The following is a 25432-nucleotide window of genomic DNA, read 5'->3' on the forward strand; positions in this document are numbered from 1 at the left end:
TATTCTGTCATACTTCATAAGCCAGTGTCATAAAGGGGAATAAAAGATTGCAAAACCATATTTAGGGCAGCCAGAGATGTTGAACCACCCTCCATTGATTTGTTGCAGCTTGAATCATTTCCCTGAAAACGCCGGGAACTGTGATCTCTCGATGTTATAGAATCATTTGTTCTGTGACTATACAGTATAAGTGTTTCAGGAATCACTGCATTTAGGGTGTCCTGAGCTCTAAATAGGCCGGGAGACACGCTAACTCATTCTTGCATACTTTCAATCACCTGTATTTCGTTTTCAAAGCTTACACAGGTGTAAAAAATAGTGGTGTTCACTTGATGTTCCACATCCGTTAGAAACTGTCCTAAGATTCTGACTCTAAGCTGTCTGTATTTTCCTTGTTTGGTTGCGTTTCATTTATTGTTATTAAGGTGTTGTCTGAAATAGTGCACCCATCTTTGATTGCTTGACTGAACAGCTTAGGTGGCTGATGGGGGAAGAACTTGGATATCTTTTCCTGTTTCTTTTGTCCAGGAGAGTCTACCTTGTGCGCCACAGTGCGTTCTATGGCGTTACCGGCGGGTTGTGCATCAGCACTCCTCAGTCGGTTACATTTTGATTTGCCTCACATGCCTATGCCAGTTGGTACCAGTGATCAAAGGGTCTAGCCCCACATGCTCCTCGTACTCGCTGGCTGCTTATTTGATTGAGCTTAACGTATCAGTTAGTGTAGACTTCACTTTGGTTTTATGAATAAGAGTCAGGGATTGATTGATGCCCTACTTATAATTGACAGTAGCACAATGTCATCAGAATCGACAGGTTGGAGATTAGTGGGTCAGGTCTGTTAACTCACCTCTCGGTGGCTTCTGGCTGGGTAGTAGCTGGTGGTGCCTCATTCAGAACGCCATCCGCTGTTCCCCTGCTCAGACTGCAGGGACTCTGCCTCCAACAAATCACCACAGACAACAGACTGCTAAAACTGTCCACTGCAGGGACTGCACCACTCTGCCCCACTCTGCTCTGCAGACTTGGGGAAGGTTTAAAAGTTGACTCCACCTCCAAAAAATCACAACAGACCGCTACAATAGACCACTGCAGGGACTGCTCCACTCTGCCCCACTCCGCTCCGCAGACTTGGGGTAGTTTTAAAAGTTGACTCTGCCTGCACCAAATCACCACAGATAGACCGCTACAACAAACCACTGCAGGGACTGCTCACCTCTGCCCCACTCCTCTCCATGGACTTGGGGACATTTTAAAAGTTGACTCCACCTTCAACCAATCACCACAAACAGACCGCTACAACAGACCACTTTAGAGACAGCTCCACTCTCTTACAATACACTACAATGCAACCAGCAAGTAAAATGTATAGACACAAAAGAAATGCCCTTACATGGGCGTCACCACTCACGATGAATACCATTTGCTTTAAAGCTCTGCCAGGCCCTCCATATTTGGTGATATATATCCTTAGATGGATTTTAACCTTCAACACATTTTATGATAAAGTTCTTTTCATCTTTGAATAACTTTGAAAGTACCCTTTCACATAAAATACATACATTGTATCAGCTAATGTACTTGTCTTGTGCATGCTGTAGATACAGAAACCTACCAATAGTTGCCCTGTGCCTGCCAAAACACTTACATTGCCGTCATGCTCAGTGGCTACTTTTCCCAAGGTTTGGTGTCTGACCACCAGACCCAACTATTGTGGCCAGTGGCAATGGCCTGGATCACTTTTCCTAGACCATGGCATTCAGCTATGCTTTGGACCCTCCATGCTACCAATAGTGGACACGGGTCATGTCCTGCAACCATGCCCAGTGGTTCTTTCCTTGGGGGATGACCTTTCTCCATCACTTGGACCAACCAAGACACCTGAAGTACATTACCTTGGCATATATGATGGAAATGGTCAGTGTTCTCTTTGCCATGGGTATAGTCTTCTCAGACTTGGTCTTGGTATGGTGTCCAGCCATGTTTTAAAGCAACCTCTACTCACCTAGAATAGTGGCTGTCCATTGCTTGAGCCAATGGCCATTGACTGCTGTGCCTGAGGAACGGTTTTTCACTCCTCCCCCATGTCTATGCAGGCCTCTCAAATTACCCATCCATATGATTTACAGCCAGACAAGGTGGACTCTTTAACCCATAAGGTGGTATCTGCCATGGCTTTGTTGCAGAACTCTGCGGGTCTGGCTTTTGCCAATAAGTTGGGCCTCGGAAAGCCTTGCAAAATAGACACTCAACATTGTCAGTGTCAAAGCCCATAAGCAAATTTACTATTTTGGGCCCATGTGTCAATGGACACCTCTGAACCATCAGCTAGGTCAGTGGGCTCTTGAATGTTTGATAACTTACATTAAAAGCTTCTTATCCAACATCCACACTAGTTCCATGAGAACAAATAGTCTTCCCTCATGTTTTGGTTTAAAACACAAAACTATATTTTTCCTGATTCATTTATATGTAGCCTCCGGTGATGCAATTCAATTCAAAAGGATTTACTGCAACCATTCTTTAATTAACAAAACATGAAATATTTTGCATATACGACCCCTTTATTAAATGAGCAATGCTGACTTTTCTTTAAATATGAATTAGTAATTATGACAAAATTCAAACCTCGAATGCATCTAGTGCATACGTGTGACCCAGGTCAGAAGAAAAAAACGTAAATATAAAATAGGCCACTGTAATGCTCACTCGTCATCACACAGTTCATGCATTTGACATCTTCGTATACATGCACAACGTAAATTGCCAAAATGAAATAAAGGCACATTTCGCAGTATTGAGAAACAAGTTGTGAACAACATTTATCTAAATTAGTTAAGAAAAATTAATATGATATTAGAAAAATAATTAACTACCAGGTTGATAGTTGAGACTTCATGATAATTAAAATGATAAAAATTGTGGACAACATAATAGATGAAAAATGTTCATCATGAAAATGTGACTGGTAGTCAGTCATGTAGTTGTTTTAAACCGTAGTAACCTGCATAATAAAACGTTGAATTATTTCCGAAGACCAGAACCTGAATAATACTATAAATCAAATTAGCATAGTCCTTGTCACGGAAACCTCCCATTGTAACTATTTAATAACAATGAAATCAAGGAAATTAACTTAACTAATCCAAATTAACAATGAAAATATCAAAACATGAAATATAAATCGCATTAATTAATCACACTTACAAGCATATCCTTATTCAATGTGTCACAAGTGCAAACCCACAGGAAAAAAAAAAACAATGTACTCTCACCATTTTCAACTTTGAAAGGCAGACATTTCAGTTCATGTCCTCTTTTAAAGCCTATGGTTGACAAGATCTCAACAACTAAATTTAGAATGTTTCTCATCCGTGAACACGTATACTTCTATTTCTCATTCACTGATGAGCGGAAATGCTCAACAAGCATTGGTGCAGCAGGGGCGCTCAGACTTAAAAAAGAAAATATTTCTTTCTGAAGTCAGAGTGATTTAGAAGTCATAGACGTTATTTCTTTTTGCAGTCAAGCCCCGCCCCAGGACAAGTTTCGGATTGGTACGAGATGGAGGGCTCCTGTTTCTCTTCTCGGCACATGACAGGAACCAGAGCAGAGCTGGTTCATGTGCGTGGAGCCTGGGCGCCAGGAGGTCTGCCTGCAGTGTAGTCCCTTGGAACAACGGATTAGGTAAAAACGATAAGAAAAATATATTTGTTTGTAAATGTATGGGTGCGTGCATGCAATGTTGCGTGTATATGAATATTACATAATGTATGTGAATGAGTGTATGACGTGAGGGTGGCTTGATGTGCATTTGTGTGAGTGTATGGTGAATGGGTACAGGTGTAAATGAGCGAGTGAATCTTGTGTGAATGTGTGTGTGCATGTGTTTAACAGTGGCCCTAAGAGCTGATTTTAGGAGTTGGGTGGACAGTGGTAGGGAGAGGGGATGTGTGGGGGGAGAAGGGTAAGTGGGAGTGTGCTAAACGCTAATTTGAATGGCATCTATGATAAAGCAAGCATATGTGTGATTAGCAGCTAGACTGGCATTTGGGGGCAGCCATTCTATCCATTTCTTACTGTGGTATGGTATATTTGTCTGGGCATCTATAGTAACGTAAGCATTATCAGTGTTATTAAGTGGCTAGACTGACATGTTGGTACAACCAGACTATCAATTTTTACTGTAATTGACATTTTCTATTGGACATCTCTGATAAAGGAAGCATGATAAGTGATATTGCCTGGATAGACATGCATTTCATGCATCCAGTCTAGCATTGTATTACTGTGGCAATGCATATTTGCCTTAGCATCTATGATATAGTAAGCACGAAAATGAGTATTGTTAGAGTGGCATTTTGGTGCAGCCAGTTTAGGTAAGTCTTAATGTGGCATGGCCGTTTTAACTGGACATCATCAAGGCTAAAGTAGACACAATAAGTGTTATCAGGCCTCTAATTTGCCCTACATTTTGTAGCCAGTTTGACATGTTTTATTATTGTGACATTGCATTTTTAATGGCAAAGCATTACATTAATTAAAGCATTTATGCTCCCATGCACTGTTGGTGACTTGCATCTATTGGATTGTTGGATTGGAATTACCATACAGAACCAATTGCAAACGCTCAGGCTTTTTACTAATTTCTGGCAGAAAGTGTGCTGTATACTGCACTATTTTATCCCATTATTCAAACACCTATCTTGTGGGGAAACACACCGAAGTCCCCTTTGGATGTATTTGGGTCCTTCACTATGCTTGGTCCCTTCGGCATATTTGTGGGAAATGTTTATGTCCCTTCAACGAAGAAATTCACAAGTCACCACTGGTTGGGCGACTAGTGGGGGAATGGTATGAATGTGTGCTTGCAAGGTTGGGGCCTGGGCAAAGGGCATTGAAACATGGATTTTTATTTATATGTTTTACAGACATGCTTGGGCAAAGTCGACTTGATGAATGTTCTTACATGGAGAGGGGTTCAGGCTGCGTGGTTTACAGTGCAAGGGGGCAGGCAGACAGGACATTTTATGTGACGTGCCATTTTTTACTCATACAAGAGGCAAGACTACTATGATGTGTGTTCGAAAATGTTTCCTTACTGTAGAATTGCATGTTTTACTGGCAATGTGTGCAGTCAGCAATTACATGTTTTTTTCTGTGGCGGAGGTGTTTACTGTCATAAAGAGTGATGCCAAAAAGAGAATATTCATACGCGGGACATATAATGTTGAGCCAGCATGAACATGTTTTCTTATGGTATCATTACTGCATGTAAGTTGAAACAATATAGGAAGCAGGCTTTTTGCTGCTACGCACAATACTCTGGAACTGGTAGTTCAATGCAGTGAGACTGGTTCCTCCAACCTATACATTAGGATTGTGATGAATCAATTTCCGGGGTACCTATGGTCTAGGGGTGAATGTTGGTTTCTAAACCCTCAATCAGACCCACACCTTTAGTATTTTCTTTCTTTTAATACTTTATTTGGTATAAAAACATAACATGTAAAAATAGACATGCAAAAACACTTTTCAATACACAAGATATAAAAGAGAAAAATATTAATTTTCTTTCCAGTTAAGATTTTCAGCAAATTCATCCATTTTCTTTCAAAAAGTCTAAACTGGAAGAGAATACAAATCTTTAACGTTTCATAAGAAGAGGAGAGCTTGCTCCCAGCCACAATCAAGTCCCTTGTAAAACCCAGCCACTACACCATACAGTGTACTCGCTACATATAAACCATTTTGCTATCATTATCCTTAGTCCTTTCCAATAGCTTTAGTCTAAGCAACCATCCCCTATGGATGTAATGGCTTCTGCAAATACAACATGGTGCTTAGTAGAGGTTCTGCAAAATTGGAGTGCTTCAATGGTAGATCATAAACTAGCATCCCAAACAATGGTCTTGGCTTCACAGATCCTTCAATTTGCACAAATGAACCGGAAATGAGTGACAGATTCCACAAAGAGGGACATGTACCTAACTCACTGGTGCCTCACATTTTAGTAAAAGACGCTAAATGTAGCGCTCCCACTCTAAATTAGGTATACAGGGATCTCTCATATGAGGGCTGTATATAATCTAGGTAACATCCAAAGCCAAAGTCTGATTTTCGTTGGACATAAACTGGGCCAAACTTGATGTTTCTGGCTACTTCTATCATCAATTCTTTTTTTCCTCACAGTCGCTTTTTTTCTTAATCCTAAATGGAGTGGATTAATATACTTTTATCAGTGGTTTCCCATAGTGCAGATTCATTTAGCTCTATTAGCTGCTTCTTAACATGTGCTACCCATGGAATGCATTCCCTCCCCATCAACAGGCTCAGTAGATGTCTTAGTGCATCTCAGTACTTTCCTAAGCCGTCAATAAATCACAGCCGGCAAGAGACTGGCTTTAAAGTGATTAACTCTCCTAACGGGATGATGTTCAACTCCAGGTGTAATAATACTGTCAGGAAGCTCTGGGGAAATAAAATTTGATTTTTTAGAAACGTATTTTCACTTGTGCCAAGGTCCATAACCCCAAATGTATGCACTGAAAGTTGAAGCTGGTATTGCCTGCTTTTGATATAAATAAAGTGCAGGGGAAATTGCCCCACTCCTTTGATTTAAGAAAAAGAAGTGTGTAGCCCCACTATATTTACACATGTTGGTGCAGGCTTTGGTGACCTGTGAGGACCATTTACAGTCCTTGTGGAATCTAATTCCTAAGTAATCATAAAACAGCACCTGTTCTAGTTTGCATCCATTCATAGATGTTCAGTACACTGCGCTTTAGGAATTGTGGCTTAAAGACCATGGTCTTTGTGTTGTCAGCATTCAATTGAAAACCAAGTTACTCACATTTAATAAGAAACACATTCAAAGTTATCTTTAAGCTTTGTGGGGTGGTAGATATTATCACTGTGCCATCGGCATAGAATAGGGATGGGTAAGTATCCTGTCCCATCTTATAGGGCAGTCCATGCACATGTGGACAATTGCTGTGATTATTTCTTTGATGTATATGTTAAAGAGTAGGGGGGCAAGGACACATCCTTGTCTTACCCCTTTCACCACATGGAATGTCGCAGTTAGTTCACCAGCCAAACCAAAACAAACTGCTGCCTTTTTCTTGGTGTACAGCAACTGGATGGCATAGATTAGTTTTGGGGGGCTCCCTTTTCCCTCATAATGCGCCACATTGTTTCCCTCAAGATACTGTTGACCACTGTCCTGAGATCCACAAATGCAGCATACAGTTTCATCTTCAACAGTTTATTTCTGGATCGACAGGAACAGCAGAAAGCTTTGGTTGACAGTACTCTTGTGTTTTTGAAACACCGCCTGGAGATCATTAATGATATTATTTTCATGAGCCCAGGACTGTAGATGAAACAAAACGGCCTTAGCATATATTTTACCCATGCTGTTTAGGAGAAAAATGGGTGGTAATAGGCTGGTGAGTCCCTCCCTCCTTTTTTATTTATGGGTACAATTACCGTATTTCGCCAGGAGGCAGGCACTATACCCAGTCCAATTAATGCATTGATAATTTTACACACTATTGGACCACAGAGCTTTGATTCATATTTATAGAGATCTAAGGGTATTATATCTGGTCCAAAAGCTTTCCACTTTTTTTTAGCTTTCAATTGCCCTCTGGACTTCCTTAATGTTAAATGAAAGAATCTCACCCTTACAGTTAGATTTTTCAGTGGGTCTTTTGACACACACTGGTTTTGACTCACAGCAGGTTTACCATAACATTTGAGAAATGCTGTCACCAAACATCTGCCAGTATACAACAATGAAAATATAAGTCCCCGTTCACCACTTCTCCCATGATCAATTTCCAATAGGACCTATAATCCCCTTCTTCATATGCCCATAGGAGCACTTCCCATCTTTGTTTTTCTTTGCTAGTAAAGACATAATCATTTCTATACAGTCTGAGCTGTAACGTATCCACAGCCCTGATGCGTATTAGACATCCCTCTATCTTACTTTTCGCATCTCTACAGACTTTATCATACCAATAAGGTTTAGTTATTACACGCCTTTTGACTCTAGTAGTTGCATAGGTTAGAAAAGATAACAAATTCTCTATCAGTTTATCAAATTCAGATAGCAACTCTAAATCAGAGATATTGTCTGTACAGATAGTTACGAGAATATCCAGGATTGCTTCAAATATAATTCACTTCAAATCTTGCTCAAGCACCATAACCCATTTCACCGACTTGCGAGCATGGCCAGTGAGAACTATGGCTTCCACTACGCTTGAGGCTTGTGCAGATGAGTCAGTAATGTTATCAAATTGAAAAAGGACACTGAGGGGTTTATGGTTACTTTTAGTTCTTTCATGGATCGTGAATATGCTCACCCTAGTCCAGTCCTTGGCCAAGATCAAGATATAATCGATGGTGGAAACACCATTGTGCCCAACAAAGGTTGGTTTTGCAGGCTGGTCTTCTACGAACCGGACTTTGCAGGCCCCAAGTTCCATATTATAAAAAGTGTAGGCCGTATCGATGGTAAGTTGATTAACTCTCTTTGGGTGAGCTGCTACCAGGATAGGGATATCCCATGTGCTATCCTGGTCTTCCCACAACCCTTCCAGTTCCCGTATGGTTCTATTTACAGATTCAAATCACCTGCCACAATTATATAGGTTTTCAAAGAGTTTGCTCCCCTCCATGAATCTGTAATTTCTTGATCATTTCGACCACTGGTGACCCACTGACTTCAGATGGTCTATTGTAAGAATTTGATAAAAGGATCCAGTCATCACCCCCATTGTGGATAACCAAGTGCTGGAGTCCTTGCACATTTGTTGAGCGGACAAACACTTCCCAATTTGATGCAGTCTCTAGCCAAATGAGATGACCCCCCTCCCCCCGCACTTGGTCTGCCGGTAGGGCCTTTTCTAGCAGGAAACTGGAAAGCTTGATATCCCTGCATGACTGCTGTCTCTGTTGTCCAGGGCTATCTCCGAAAGTGTGTGGATCATTGGTTAGTTACAACACAGTGGAAATGCAATAATTACCCGATGATAAAAGGGGTGTCCAGGCAAGGGTGTATTAAAATTATCTACTTTAATGATCACACAATTCTAACAACACTACAAAATACAACCTACAATATAAAGGAATGCATAGAACAGACAGTTTCAAAGAAGGAAATGGGATGCACTCTGGATACTGACAGAATGGTAGTCAATATGGTTAATAACCACAACAGCGAAAGGTTTCTTGGCTTCAATACACAGGGAACAGAGGGTCTTAATGTGTCTGGAAAGGACCAAGAGGGCAGAACCACAGTGCACCTTCTGCTGTAGGTATTAATGGTACTCAACAGGGTTGAGTCTGCTTCAGGGTGCTTTGCAGGCTTCTGTGACAGAGTTTGAAATGGGAGTCGTCTGCAGGTATCAGGCAGCAAGACAGTTCGGCGAGCAAAGTTAGATGAACGGATTCAGGCTCACCTATAAGGTGGCTCAGCATCAGGAATCCTTGTCTCAGTGCTGATTGGCAATTCTGAAGCCCTGTTCGAGACATCTCAGATGTCTTTAAGTGATGGCAGCTTTACAACAGTCAGCACTGCTGTCGGTTGTGAAGCGAGGAACTCGACTGGCTCAAAAATGTTTTACTTTAAGGCGGACATATGTAGATGCTTGTTGAGGCTTGTCTCCCAGCTTCTTCACTGGGCTTGTGTCGTCCTGTAAGGTAGATGGGCCAAAGATGAGGAGTGTGTTGCAGGCAGCTGACTTGTCCTAGGCTGTAAGTTCAGAGACCTTTATGGTGCTTCCTATCCAGGAAGCTTGCTGCAGAGCCTAGCTCTGTGCTGGCTGGGTTTCAGTTCTGGAGCAGCTGGAGTGTCTTCTGAGTTCTATATCTCCCTCTGTTCCATGGGAGATGTTTAGGGGAGGGATCTTGCTTCCCTCTTTGGATATGCTGGCCTGCCGTCACTGGCGGAAGATGTAAGCCAGATTGTACCTTCAGCCAGGGCCCAAAGATGAGCTCTTCTTTCTGCTTCTTGTGAAGCCTTCAGATGACCTGCCAAAAGTGGGACTCAACCCTCTTTTAAAGCTAAGTGGGCTGCAGTGATTGGTGTAGGCTAAGCCTACTTTAATGAACCTATATTGGGGCCCATCAATCTCTTGAATGTGTCTGTTCATAACCAGAGTACTTTGCAACAGGCAAGATAAAGGGGCGAAAACAAGAACAAGGTTTGCCTCAAAACTGAAATGGCAGAATCCTTCACTCGGCAGAATGAACTGTGGCCACCCTTCTTTGTGATACTAAGTCCCACCCATGTTCCTCTCTGTTGTTGATCAAAGAGTCTCTCTGGTTAATGGATTGCTCTGTTGTTTCCTGATTAAAGCGGCAGGCTTCCCTTGAGGCTGCAGCAAGACCAGACTCTCTGGTTCCTGCAAGCCACATTGTCACACCTTATGCATGGGCTTGCCCTAGTGGGTGGCCTACTATAAATATGACAGGGGTGGCCGGTGCCTGTATGTGTTGCCCAGCCCGGAGTGCATATCTCTATGTTTGTTGTGGTGTGAGCATAAGGAAATGTGGGTGGATTAGCCCTATACATTGTCCTGAGGTCGGTCTACCATCATTCCATTTATTTAAAAATGTCAAATTCCTCAGAAGGATGGACCTGAAGACCCTACTCTTGAAAGAATATCTTTCAAATTTCTGATAGGTCTACCCCCCAGAGCTCTCCTCTCCTCTCCCTATCTATCACAACTATCACTGCTACACCTGTACCATCCCTCTAAACCCAGGGGTTCATCCCTGATGGACATATCACTTTGTTGCTTCTTAACGTATGTTTGTGTTTTATAAATGTCATACATTCCATGAAAACTGTGCCCCAATCTCCCATTCATCAACCCACTTAAAATCACAAGAAAAACAGCAAGTGTGCAATTTTGATAGTGTGTGACCTTTTAATAAAATAAGAGTCCACCACTGAGGTTTCCTCTCAGCACCAGAAGCCAACCTAGGGCAGGACCAAAAACAAGCCTTCAATGATTGAGGAAACAAGTCCCACATATCCATTCCCAAATGGTTGTACATGTTTACCTTTAAGCTCCTGTGGGTCATTAGGGATGAACACTCCATTCCCGATGTTAGTTACAAATATGGATGCACAAAAAGACAAATATTTCTGCTATTGCACTGTTTTTCTTTTTCTTTTTTTGATTGTGTTTTACAAATTAACATTTTGAGACACTGAAACTCAGAAAAGGAAATAAGAGAGAAAAGACATTGGCCCTCATTCCAATGTGGGCGATAATCACATCACATTCTATATTTATTGATTAATTGTTGACTTATGCAGAACCTGTTGAAAATCAAAATTGCTTTGCACTGCCCGAAGTGGAAGGGGAATGAGAGGCCGGAAAGTCAGGAGGGACAAACTAAGATAATCATTGACATGTATTGGTACATTCAATTCAGTGGCAGCACCAGAGGAAAGGGGATCAACGGTCAAGAGTAATGCAATCTTCCCCCATTGGTTTGTCAATATCATGCAAGATTGAAAGCCAGCATGTTGGTGCTTTGTGAGAATTGGGCTTGAGGGAGCTGGTTTGAGCAAAATCCTAACCCCTTATTTTTCAGAGAACTTGAGCAAGTCTGGCTTTTTAGTATTTTTCCAAAGTTTGAGCTAGGTGGCTCAAAAAATGTCAACCTTTTTGACTATATGAAGGAGCACATGAAGAACTCAGACAGTTATCAGTCAGTCTTTGAAGAGTCAGGAGCACATCCATGGAGGTCTAGAAAGTGAAGATAATTTGTCTAGTTAGGTGTAGTTGTGGGAGTGTAGTGTAAATCACGTAGTCTGAAATCAATAATAAGGTTTAGCTAGAGTTAGGGAATTAGGATAGGACTTTTGGTGTGTGGGATGTGAATTTCAGAAAACTGTCTGTGCGTGGAGGGCAGAGCACATACACAAAGTCAATCATAACAACACTTTTTTGTAGGTGTAGGAAAGCAAACCAAAACATTCTTAAGAAGTTAACAATTGTGTAGGTGGAAGAGAGCATGAAAAAGCATTCCTTATTTTCATCAGTGGGGTAAAGCACACAAAAACATTCTTAGGCACATTCACTTTTTTGTTATGATTGGGGAGAGAGCATGAATGCGAAAACCTTCTTAGTCACTTTTTCATTTTATAGGTGGAGGAGGGAGCATGCATAATGTTCTTAGGCAGACATCTTTTTGGGAGATGAGAAGAGAGTACTCCAAAGCATTCTTAGAAACACTTCAATTTTAAAAGATGGATCAGAGTGCAAAGTGAAGCATTTTTAGGTGCATGGCATTTTTAAAAGATGGAAGAGAACATGCCAAAGTCCTCCATAGGCACTTGCCATTTTATAGGTGAGTGGCAGAATACCAAAGCATTCTTAGTCACACACTTGTATAGGATGTTGGGCGAGCATGTCAAAGCTTTCTTTGTGTGATGAATCAATAACAATTCCTCTCAAAACATCAACCTGGGACCTTCCTCATGAGGCCAGGGGAAGGCAGACGCTTCCTAATCCTGACTCTGGGGGTGGTGTTCTGCAGGAGGATCATATGGGGGAGAAAACAGGTCAGGAGAAAGGGGATAGTCCCCTGTTTAACTTACCCTGAAACCCTGATCTTTTGATAGCTTGTTTAAAATGAGAACTAGTTGTTGTTGCTAGGGACTTCACGTCCCATAATTCCCTCACTACTGGGACGAGGCAGAGGGAATGCTGAGGAACACTACTGTGGGTGTGAGCTCCTAATTCGTGCAAATGACTTACACCTGAAGGGGACTGAGAGGCTTAAAATGCTCCCTCAGGTACAGGTATTAGAGACAGAAGCAGGGCAGTTGAAGAAGAAGAATCTGTGCGGACCGCGGTTGCAGCTGAGAGGGAAGTCTGTGGCAAAACAAGACACTGGGACCACAGAGATGCCAGAAGCCATGGCTGGTCCCTAGACAGCCTTTTTCTATGACTCTCCCTGTTGCAGAGATCGTGCAGTGTCAAAGTTGAGGAGGAGATGCTTAGAGTTTACTCAGTGGGAAGCAGCAGTAGCGAGGGAAGCGTTACCTCTTTGGAGGTTCCAAGTTGCAGGATTGCAGGATTACACCTGGCCCTCTCAGGAGCAGAGGAGGCCCCATTCTTCATTGCCATGAGCGGAGGACCAGAGGAAGCTGTCCACCCAACTACGAGGAGCCACAAGTACAGAGGACGGCGAACAAAGAGTGGAGTGCAATTGAGCGACTTACCCAGTGAGTTCACAGTTTGCAAGTGACTCCGGAACGCTCCAACGATGTCCACGTGTTCATGGCATGCCACTTCACTCTTGAGTGAGTGAGTGAAAGCAACAGTAGCAGTAATTTTGAATACTGAACTAAACAAAACCAACAAAACTGGTGCTTGTTGATACGGAATGACTGTATAAATAAGCATATGAGAGTATGGAAAGCCCAGAAACCCCATGGGAAAGACGTAAAAGATTCAAAAGCTTGCAAGTACTAACCAAGCCAAGAGTGTATTACAAATCAAAAATACCAATATAACAAACAGTACTTAAGGCAAGAGGAAAAGATTGAGAAGCTTAATTATTGTGAGACTTATTGCTTATGTGCTATGAAAGACATATCTTCAAGTAATAGAAACATACATTTCCATAGCCACGATAGAGGAAACGTGAGACTACATATTGGTCATTATTTGGCACAAGGGAAAGAAAGGTGGCAAATAGGCTGCTCTTCTGGAGAAGGTTATCCAGAGGGTGAAGAGCATATCTGCCAACCATCTTAAAAGAGCACTAATGTGGTTCCTTGTGTTCCCTGTAGTTTGTTATTAAAGAAGCCTAATGAAGTTGTGTTTTAATATAGTGTTTTACAATATAAACAGTTCATATTAAGCGTATACATTCAATAAAAAAAGAACAATATTCCAAAGTCTGCGAACGACATGAATAATATATTCTAAATTCCATATTTCATGCATCATTTATTAAAAGTAATGATCCCGAAGCAGAATGCACACTTTAATGTAGGTCTTATTTCACACTGCATCCAGCAGTATCTCAATACGCTGCCACAGCTGATTAGGGATATATTACGTTTACTGTCTGATGCCAAGAGGCATTTACTCCAGAATTCCATCCCTCTAATATCTATCAGGCAGTGTACATGGGCCCCCAAGTATTTTTCATAAAGGTGTCCCACTCTCAAACAGCCTTTACAAACGTGACATATAGACTCCAAGATATGTTTTGTTTACAAAGTGTACATCCCCTCCGTCTCTTCCCATTCCCAAACAAGGCCCCACAATCTCCATTACTGGCAGTTGGTTGAACTTCAAAAGCATAAGGAATATCCTCATTGCTGGGCTCAGGCACTTATCAAGGTAACTCTGTGGTGTTAAGTATCTTGTTTGGATCATCACATATTCGCGGTAGTTCTTCAATCTGGTTAGATGTACAGAATGTTTTCCCCAGTACCATAATTACGCTTTTTCAGTGAATTCCTTGACCAACCCATGTACTGGTTGTTCCAATCTGGGGTCCAGCCCACCAGTACAAACAGGTCCTTTACTGGTTGAGAATAAGTCCCAGGTACATCATTTTCACATCCGGCAAGTGTGGTACAAATGATAGTCAAAAGTGGGCATGTTTGTTCTTTTATGGCTTTTATGGATAAAGTATCACTACTGATTTGTACAAGTGCACCCATGGATGTTATCCCAAATTCCAGCTGAATGGCCTGAACCACTACACACTGAGCCAAACACAGTATTCTTCTTAAAGTGGCTCTCTCAAGCATGTTAAGCCAATCCATGTTCCACGTACCCAAAGCATCCAAACGTCAATTACTGCAGGCACAATTCCCTGTATGCAGGTGGTGATTATGTCCCTTAAATTATAGCCTGCAGTGGTATCCACAAACTTCTTTATTAATGTTGTTAAAGCATGAGATCTTAAGGTTCTACTTCTTTTCATTTCGCCGTTAAGTCATTGGAAATTGTGACACCTAGATATTTATACTCCCTGACTTGTTAAACACAAACTCCACCTACATAACATTTTGACGTAATCCTTTTCCCACCTCTTTTCATGCATTTGGGTTTTCCCAATTTATTATCAGGTAATCTTTCAGTGGTAGTCACAGAGTTCCCCGGCTGAACGATTTAGTCCCACCAGATTGTGATCTAGTAGGATCAAGTCATCGACATAGGATATCCAGTGTACCTGTTCAGTGCCAATCCTAGAGGGAATGATTATTCAGTGTTCCCAGACTAGATGGGAGATCCGCCATGTACGGGTTGAAAAGCATGGGCACGACCACACAGCCTTGCTTTAGGACTTTGTTGGTAATAATGTCCCTAGTGCACGCACCCATGCCATCCAACTTAACAAAAATTGAGGTGTCTGTATGAAAATCTTGTATCACACGCAATAAGTCTTCAGGAATTCTCCAAGCTATCAATTTACTCTACAATTTGTCACTGTTCACCGTGTCAAATGCTCACTTAAAGTCAACGAAAGCAAGTGAAGTGGAGGGGTGTGGGGTCTGCATTAAGGAACTCAGCAATGGTAGGCTTTGGGTAGTGCTGGACCCTGCTCTAAAGCCAATCTGGAAAGGGCCCAGTATATTGTGCTCCTCAGCCCAAGTTTATAGTCTATCCAAAATCAAGGAAGCAAAAAGTTTGCCAGAAGAGTCTAACATGGATAGGAGTCTGTAATTGTTTGAGTCGCTCCTGTGTGATTTCTGTTTCACTGGTATTAGTATTGCTTTTGTCCAGCTTAACGGGAGACTACTCTCTTTACAGACTCTATCAAATAGGCAATGTAGGTCATGTCCCCAGATCTCCGGCTCTTTTTTAAAGACCAGATTCGGTAGCCCTTCGGGGCCAGTTTCACGTGATACCTTCAGCTTTTTGATCTTAATAATGATGTCTAAAACATCAAAATGTAAATCAAATGGTTTTGTTACCATAGGCATAAAGCGATCTACATCAGGCTGTGTGCAGGTGTGAAGCCGGCAAATGTCGTAAACCCACAATTGCTAATTTATCATCTTTAAGAGCTTGCCCCGTCACCAGTTAAATAGCTTCCAAATTGTGTTGGTATCGGCCTGTGCAAGGACCTTTAGAATTTGCTGCCACTGGCGCTCTTATTACTCGTGTCATCTCTTAGAAGAATTCCTGTAGGTAGTCTTTTCTTTTGTTATTTTAAGTTTTGCCTCAATTTATGTTAGGCCATTACTGCAAATCACCCAGATGTTGTGCGGTAGTTTGCATTTTGGGTTTCTAATAATAGGATCATAGACTTTATTTCTGGTCCACTTTTCTTTGTGAGCAAACCTCCTCCACACTGGGACTGCAGATGTTATGACTTTGTTCAGCCGTTCTAGCAGTACTTTGGCCTTGTTATGCATAGCAAAGCTGCACATTCCCTTCAAATTCGGTGTTATATGAATGGTTACGCCTTAATGTTCTTATCAGACTAGGTGACTTTGTTATTACTAGTGTTCATTTCTACCTCACTGTCAATTCCCAATGTAAGAGTCACCATAGCGTGGTCGCTATGTTGTTAAATCTGTAGCACATCTCCTGGGCTACTTCCCAATCATTGCCAGTGAGGAAAAATTAGTCAAGCCTAGCTGATCCACCATTTTCCCTCCATATGTTCTGACCAGTTATGTCCCCCATTATAGCTCCATTTAGCATCTCCAACCCCCAATCGTTAGCACAATTCAGCCATCTCCTCCCCTGTCTATTGGGAGTTTTGGTGGGACTGTGCCCTGAATCACTCTATACAGCCAGACTATGGGCCTCATCACGAGTTGGGCGGTAGACCTAAAATGCGGCAGTAGCGCTATTACCACCGTATTTAAGGGTCTGCCCAATCTCGGGTTGGCAGTATTTACCTCCAGCTCTAAGCTGGGGGTAAATGCACCGCAAATTCTCCCATTTTCGGGCGCAATTAGTGCCACGCTATTAGTGTGCTGTAATTGTGCCGAAAATTCCCCATTGTGTCCAATAGACCCATTGGAGAATGGGGAATTACAGTTACCACATAACCTCTGTTCTGGCAGTAATACCATCGAAGGGTTGGGTGGTAACGCAAATACAGTTGGGCGGTATCCCAGTCAGGATACCGCCCAACCGGTGATGAGGCCCAATGTGCATTAAGATCCCCCCTATCAGTACCATTGTACTGTTCTTGTGCAACAACCAGTCTGCAACGATCATAGCTATTGTTTCCAATATTTCTGTGGTGAGCATATCTCCTGTAGGGACATATACATTGATCAGTAAGATCTTAATTGTCACTCCATGAGCACAAAGTTCCAATTCCATAGGGAGAACGCTATGCTTACAGTCCACAAAGTAATTTTTTGTGTCTTTAAACGTCTTGTTAATCGCTGTAATACGTTCTTCCTTCAGGTAACATTTTCGGTCCCTTTTGTGCGGATACTTGGTTTGATGTATAGCCATAAATCAATATTTCATTTGTGAGCCACATCTCCTGCAAAAAAACAGATATCTAACCCAAATAATAAACTATGTACTTTGTCCGAATCTAGTAAGTGACTGTGCCTATGAGTGTTCCATGTTGCAATTCTAAAAGATCACGGATGTCTTGTGGGATTTAGAGTAAGGAATCCAGTCAGCCAGGCCCATTCTTTCTCTTCCTCATTCTCTGCGTCGTAGTGGTTACTGATGTTAACTTTTCTGCCAGGCCAAGAAGTAATTATGATAAGTCCCGTCTTTTGAATGTTTTACTACTATTCCATTTGGAAGTGGTAGAGATTTAGGGATCCTGATTGCATTTGTGCTGATAGATTCCTATTGATTCAGCTTATTTGTTTTAGTCGTTTTGCTATTATGTGATTACATTTCCTCCAAAATTGTTACCTCATATCGCATTTTTAGTAATTGCTGTGTATGTGGTTCAATCACTTCCACAGTATCTTGCGCAAAACAGTGCACAATTGATGTTGGCAGCGTACTGTTTTTAAGCAATTCAACGTAGATACTAGGAGCCTGAGTTGCGGTATTGCATGTAAAATGCCCATGATCACTTGTCAGTTCAACCATTTGTTCGCTGCCCGTGGGAAAATACTGCTGATCTTTAATTTAGTGCTTCCTGTGCAGATACTGAGCTTTGGTGTGGGAGGTTAAACTGTTATTGCAGTTCTCAGCTTTGGAGTAGAGCCCACCTCTATACTGAACAATTAATTACCCTCGTCATCCGTTATACTTGAGTTATGTATAGTATCAATGTCACTGTCCACTGCATTTTCAGGTGTTTTGACTAGCCAACTGGTTAAGGTCCCAGCTTTTCCCCCCCTCCGCTTTATCCTCTTATTTTCACATTTCTGCTGTTTATTTGCATTAGTCGCTTGCACTGTTGGTGGTTGTGCAACCTCACTATGCTCGCTCATAGATACTTACATATTTTCATATTGTGTTTTGCAGGCTGTGATTCGCATAGTTTTCCTCCTTTCTTTCAGGGTCATGTACATACTATTGTTGGCAGCTTCCATAGTTTTATAAATTTTTTCAACTTCCGGTGGTTTGTTAAGTGTTACCTCCTTACTGATTTGCACAGCTGGTTCCATAACAGCTGTCTGTCCATTCCTTTCTGTAGTACCCTATCTGCCTGTCTAATAGTGTACTTTATTGTGTCTTCAGATGGCAAACGGATCTTCAGACGTCTAGGTATCAAGCCGTGTGATTTAATTTCTTCATTCATTGACACACATAGCATCAGTACCATTTGTGATGCAATTGAAGCAACTTGAAACTTGCCTCCTCGGTACATGTCATTTCACTGGTGTCCATATCACGCTCGTCCATAAATAGCAGCGGGGAGCGAGAGAGACGTGATGGTTGTATATGTGATTGTAGGTTTGGGTATATTTAGAATGCTCTCTTCCGATGTTATTACTGTTAGTTCGCAGGCGTTCATGGCCAGACGTTCATGTATCTCTGCCACAAAATAGTTAATCATTCTCCCCTTTGTCCCCTTTGTCAGATCTTGTCTTATCACGGGTGCAATTTTGGGCTGCCCATTATCTGAGGTAACGATATGCTTAGTGTGTTTGACCCCTTTGTCCGTTACATATCTAGTGGCTCTACCTCTAGATCTTAAATGATATACTGCATTGTTTGTTTTGTTCTTTTGACTTGGTGGCATTCCAAATGGTCTGTTTGCGTGTTTGGGCAAAGTTAGTTAGCAACTTGAAGATGCAGCACAGGTGCAAAAAAGCTAACAAACAATGGAACAGTTACTCACTTGAAGAACAATATGTACCATGCCAGGCCAGTCCGCCAGCCAAATCGACAAACCGCACTCGCAAAAGCACTAACACAAGAGCCTAGGTGCAGCAGCGCATTTCGTAGTGTTTAAGTAACGTCCAGGTGCTGAATCAAGTGCTCCAAATCTCGCTTATTTCCATGCTCCAAGTAAATGAGTGATCTCTGCCAAACTATGCTCGCAAAAAAGCACTCCCACAAGATCGAGCTTGCTGGAGCACATTTCCTTCTGTTTCAGTAACGTCCAGATGCTGAATCAGGTGCTGCAAATATGTATTGTTTCCAAGCTCCAAGTAAACGCGTGATCTCAGCCAAAACGTACTTGCAAAAGCACTCACAAAAGAGTGCTTGTTGTTTTCTAAAGTTGGAAGTTTCCACTGAAGCACTTTTCTATTCTTGTTGTTGAAGAAGTAGATGGGCAGGCGAGTCTCCCCATAGGGCAAGAATGTGTTGCCTCAAAGAGCCTTGCAAAGGAATGTGCCAGACAGTAGGTGCGAACTGTGATTCTAACAGAAACAACTCATGTTGATTAGTAACATTTGCTAAAGAATTGTGAAAGCTTGTTGAGTAAGAAAAACGACAATTATTTTTAAACCAAAAGTTGTGACAAGCATTTGTTGTTCCTACAAAGGTGAAACCTGTTCCTACTCTAGGATGAGTTGGAATAGTTAATTGCTTTCTGAAACCAAATGTTGTGACAACTATTCCTACAAAGACAATTGTTGCTCACTTGGAGACGACAAATGTGAGCCAGTTATTGTTCCAGGAGGAGTGGGAACTTGAGATTTTCTTGAGATACTTTATTGAAGCAACAGAACTTTATTTGAGTATCAAACCTTAAGAACTATATTGGAACTGTGTGCTAAACCAGATTTCCTTGTTTTCTTTCAACTGTGGAGATAAAACCCTTGTTCAGACCTGGAGAAGGGAAACTCACCCAGGTTATGAGAAGAGACATTTATTATATTGAGAATCAGATCATATCTTAGATATCCTTACTGAATTGAATTTGCCATATATTTCTTTTTTGCTTTATTTGGTGTGTATGAGGGTCAGCTATCCTTTTGTTAGAGTGTTTTCTTTAATTTATTTTGGGAAGGAAAATCCTCATTGGGGTAGGGATAGTGATGTGTTTATCCAAACTGTTTATTTAATAAAATGGCTAAAGTTGAAAACTCTTTACAAACTTATCCAACTCACATTTCTGACCCCTCACATATGTCACATTCTCATTGTATAGACATAAGAGAGTGCACACAAAAGCATTCTTAGACAGATATCATTATTGTAGATAGAAAGACACTCATGTTATTGGTGGAGGAGAAAGCACAACAAAGCATAGTATGTGGGTCTGTGTATCAATAGCGCTGATCAATTCATGGCTCTCTTCTTCTGCAAAGAACTGTCCAATATGCCCACAATTCTAATTGTAATAGTGTATGCACTATTGTCACACTTAAAGTCGATGATGGAGGAAGAAGTTCAGGAGGAGGAAGTTCAGAACCCACCAATCAAGGCACAAGAGAGTGAAAAAATGACATGACTTTAGGAAAAAAGAGAGCTATCCACAAATGATGAACATAAAAAACGAATATGCTCCAGTCCCTATTCTAGATTGAGACTCAAACACAACCTTTTTGATTATATCACATATAGCAAGAGAGAACATGTGATAGATCAAGAGGCTGCAGGCATTGACAAAGCCTATAGGATTGTCAATTCCAGCACTGTTCAGAGGAACCAATACTTAAATCCGTCCCATGTTTCAGTGTACAGTATTGTCCAAATGTATGATAGTGCTTGTTCATCTTTGCAGTGACATCAACAAAACTGTTGTCAACAGAACCCATACAGCATAACCAGCAAAGTTCACTAAGCACACCACAAAAAGCAGCACGTGAGGATAGGGCCCTTTCAGCACTTTATAGTGTGTAGTTATTTCAGAGGTGAAAAGCAACAACCACATATTGCCACTTGCCAGGTATGCATAGAAAGTGTTTTGTGAGAGAAAGATTCTTGTCGCACATGCTTTTCTTTTCCTGAAGGTAAACTGTGATCATTCTCACCAGTCAATGATGCTGAGGTCCTTGAGGGATGGTATCTTTGATTTGAGAAGATAAGTACGTTATTATGCAATTGTTTATGGAAAAGGCAGAGGAATTTGACATCAATCATAGGGTGTATCTGATACCCAAAATTTCACACATGAACATTAAAACTTTTTTATTAAACATATAGGTACTAATATTCATAAAATGATCACAGTACATAAAACTCCATAAAAACGTATATAAAACATATATCTCACAACACAAAGAAATATACAAACAATGTAGGTTGATTTTTCTAATAACTGGATCAACACTGTGTGGTACTTCACACTGGAGTTGTTCTCCTTTCTTTTGAGGATGGTATTATTGTTCTCTATTGGGTTTAGATCACGGTGTTGATCCAGTTATTAGAAAAATCAACCTACATTGTTTGTATATTTCTTTGTGTTGTGAGATATATGTGTTATATACGTTTTCTAATGGAGTTTTATGTAATGTGATCATTTTATGAATATTAGTACTTATATCTTTAATAAAAAAACGTTTTAATGTTCATGTGTGAATTTTTGGGTATCAGATATACCCTCTGTCATCGTACATTTTGGGTTTAGACACCTGTTAGTACATCTTCTTTTTGTATAATGTATATCTTGCCCATGTGGTAAGAAGTGTATGATCCTCCTAAACATGGTACATGCCGTTTGAGAATAGCAAAATGCCATATGCTTTGAAGAGCCTTCCCAGAACTGTACTTCAAGCTGCTCACTATAGCTGGGGGAGCATTCAGGTTTTATACTGGCCTGTTTTGGCACTGCCTAGAAGGTGGTAATCAACCTTCCTGTGACCCATTATGGACAAGCCAAACCTGACCATGACCCACATGGAAGGGGTAACAAGGAACCATCTGATACCCTCACCTAGGTAGAATAGGAGCCTGTCTGATTGTGGGGGTCATGCCACAGTCAAGGTTCATCAGACTCCACATGAAAGAACCCGAGCAATTCAGGGTCGACCACAACTGTGCAATTGTGCTGCTCGCCTTGTGTTGAGTAGCTGCCCCTTTTTGCGTTATGTACACGTAGTCATGCACATAGTCAAGCTATTTCAATAATGTTGCACATCCTACTGAAGAGCAGTAAGTGCACGCCTTTCTACCACACTGGTATTCTGTATGTTGTATGCAACATCGACAATACTGCCCCCTGTGGTTGCTCTCCATATATATGATTATTGAAGCCTTTTTTACTTCAAGCACATCTTGACTAGATGTAACTGAAGTAACATATCTCTAAAGAAAGCCATTACTAATATTTAGCAGGCATGTACAACGTTGGAGGGATAGCTTTCATTATATAGACATTTTTTTATTTTTTTATTTCAGTAGATGTATTGCTAGGGTTCATGAAGGCCACAATTTCATAAATCACGAAAACTGGAAACATCTGAGCTGTGGTAAGAACGCATTTCAAAGCAAAGATGTCTGCCTTCTACAGAAAGCAAAACACTCTGGACACACGCTGCCTTCTTTTCTTTTGTCGGCTGCTTTCAGAAAGAGAAGCAAGAAGGCAATAAACTGGGAAGATAAACAGCGCATCTTCTCCCCCAAGCCTTGGGATAATGAAGACTAGCCTCGCTATAAAGCACTACAACCACAACCCCTCCTGCTTTATGAATCATAAAAAAGAAATATCGTCTTTCCATAGACATGCGGTGATTCATAAAAAGCAGCAATATATTAGACTACTAAAACACCAAACAGACGAGGGGGTGTTCTCTCAAACCTTATAATGAATATGTTATAGCATTTACAATTTCATTTTTTCTAGACGTGAAAACTAAGGAAATATATTAATGTTGTAAAATATGATATCTCTAAATGAGAAACATTATGTAGATATTAATACTGCAATCCGTAAATTGTATAGAAATGTTGCAGATAAGTATGTCACACAGTGTAACTATAAACTAGTATACATGCATTCTCTATATGATGACATGATGTACAGTAATGATATAGCCAGCCTTAAGTTGTGATTTACATGATGAATTGACTTGTACATTTTAATCTCTAGTCTCTAGTATGTTATAATACATTTTACTGAAATTGCAGTTTTTTCTTTAATGGATCCAACCTTATGGATCTTTCTGACGGGAGATGAATTGTGTACATTTAAGTGCTATGTGTATTTTTGCATTGCTTTTGAGTCGCACTTTATCAACGAGCACATTTTCAAAAAGGTGCATATTTATTCTGCACTACGGTAAATGCACTGCTGTTTTATGTATACTCCATGTGCACTTGCAAATGGCTTGCTGTCATTTGATTATATTCATATGATGTAAAATTTAGTTTAGGAAATATGTAATGAAAGGATGCCTTCAAACCTTTTAGCTATAATTTGCATGTCCTCTACATGTTGCTGGATTTTAGAGAGGTACTGTTGATCCTGCTTTAAACAATGACTGTGTTTAGGTACCTGTGTATTATGCAGCTCTATTTGTGTGAAGGTTTTATACTTTGATGGGATAAAATGTATTCCAAATACATTTTTTTTTATATTTGTGTTAGTAATTTAGAAAACATGATCAGCAGGCATTTGAAACAAATTAGTTTTATCAAATAAAAACAAAAACAAAAAACACAGTGAGGCAAAGAGAAATAAAGACAAACTGACGCATTTAGAGAAAGGGAGAAAGACAGAGGGTGAGGGAGAGAGACAAAGAGAGAGGGACAGAGTGAGGGATAGAGAGAGAGAGAGAAAGAGAGGTAGCCAACACCCACACATAAAGAGAGAGGACAAGGGAAAATATAATGGGGAATCAAATGTAATAGAGAAAAAGAAAGAGACTGATGCCAAAGACAGAAGAGGGATGGGTGGAGCTAGATGACCACTGCTGATGGAAAGAGAATGATAATATGATGAATGTCTTATGCTATTGAATTCCCACTAGCAACCTCATTCTCAAATTGGCAGTAAGATAAACAACAGGAACAAACCGGATAGTACAGCATTCTTAGATGTCCATGCCCTTGGAAAGAGGACTGCTAGGTCGACGACACCGAGACGAGATGTTTTAAATGTGGAGGCACCTTGTAATTTGACGTTGTCTGATGATTGATCGTAGAATGCAGGGTGGGAGGGATGTATCTGGGACCCACAGCGAGCTGGATATGCTGAGGAAGGTGGTCAGGACAGAGGACGCTCACCCACACAGACTACACAGCAGGTATGTCTTGCTTCAGGAGGGCAACTACTAAGGCCCAGGGGTTCACCGCTAAAACTGTAGACCTGTGAAAAGTCACATGACACTATCACGCAATAGCTGGTATCATTTTCGCGGCACCTGTGGCGAGCTCGAGAGGCTGGGAAAAGGGGCTAGGACAGCTGGAGCCCACCTGCTGTCTCGGAAAGAGTCACAGGTATGGTTCGTTGCAGTAGGAGAAATACAATGGTCCAGTTGAAAAGTTTATTGTTTGAGATCTTTGAAAAGTCATGTGACCGCGTCTTGTGATAGATGGTACAATGGAGGTGGCATTGACTAGACTGCATCCCTCTGTGAGTCGGAGATGCCAGAAAAATGGGGACAGGGCAGCAGGCACTCTTCTGCACAGTCTCTGCAGGAGTCACATATATCTCTTGCTCCATGGGGGTCTTTTTTGAATGCAGAGAAGGCCTTTGATATGGTTGATTGACGAAATTTGTGAAAAGCACTGCAGGAATATGGTGTTCGGCTAGGCATTTTGGATTGGTCTACATTGTTGTACACTGATCCCAAATTTAGAATAATTAAAGACATCAACATATTGGATGAGCTGGTGCTTGAAAGAGGTGCCCAACAAGGCTGCCCTTTGTCTCCCCAACTTTCTGTGATTGTAGTGGAGCCCATAGCTATTGAACTTTATCAGCAACACTTGCAGCAGGATATTCCTCTGTCATTGCATATATTTTTGGTGTTGTTGTATGGTGGTGATGTCACTTTGTGCATTTTAGATCCATAAACTAATCTACCCACACTGATGACTGAACATTTGATTTGCAGTTTTGCCTGTACTCAGGTCTCACAATAGTTCAG

This window comes from Ambystoma mexicanum, chromosome 10 (genome assembly GCF_040938575.1).
Source record: "Ambystoma mexicanum isolate Mex_15411 chromosome 10, UKY_AmexF1_1, whole genome shotgun sequence".
Lineage (NCBI taxonomy): Eukaryota > Metazoa > Chordata > Amphibia > Caudata > Ambystomatidae > Ambystoma > Ambystoma mexicanum.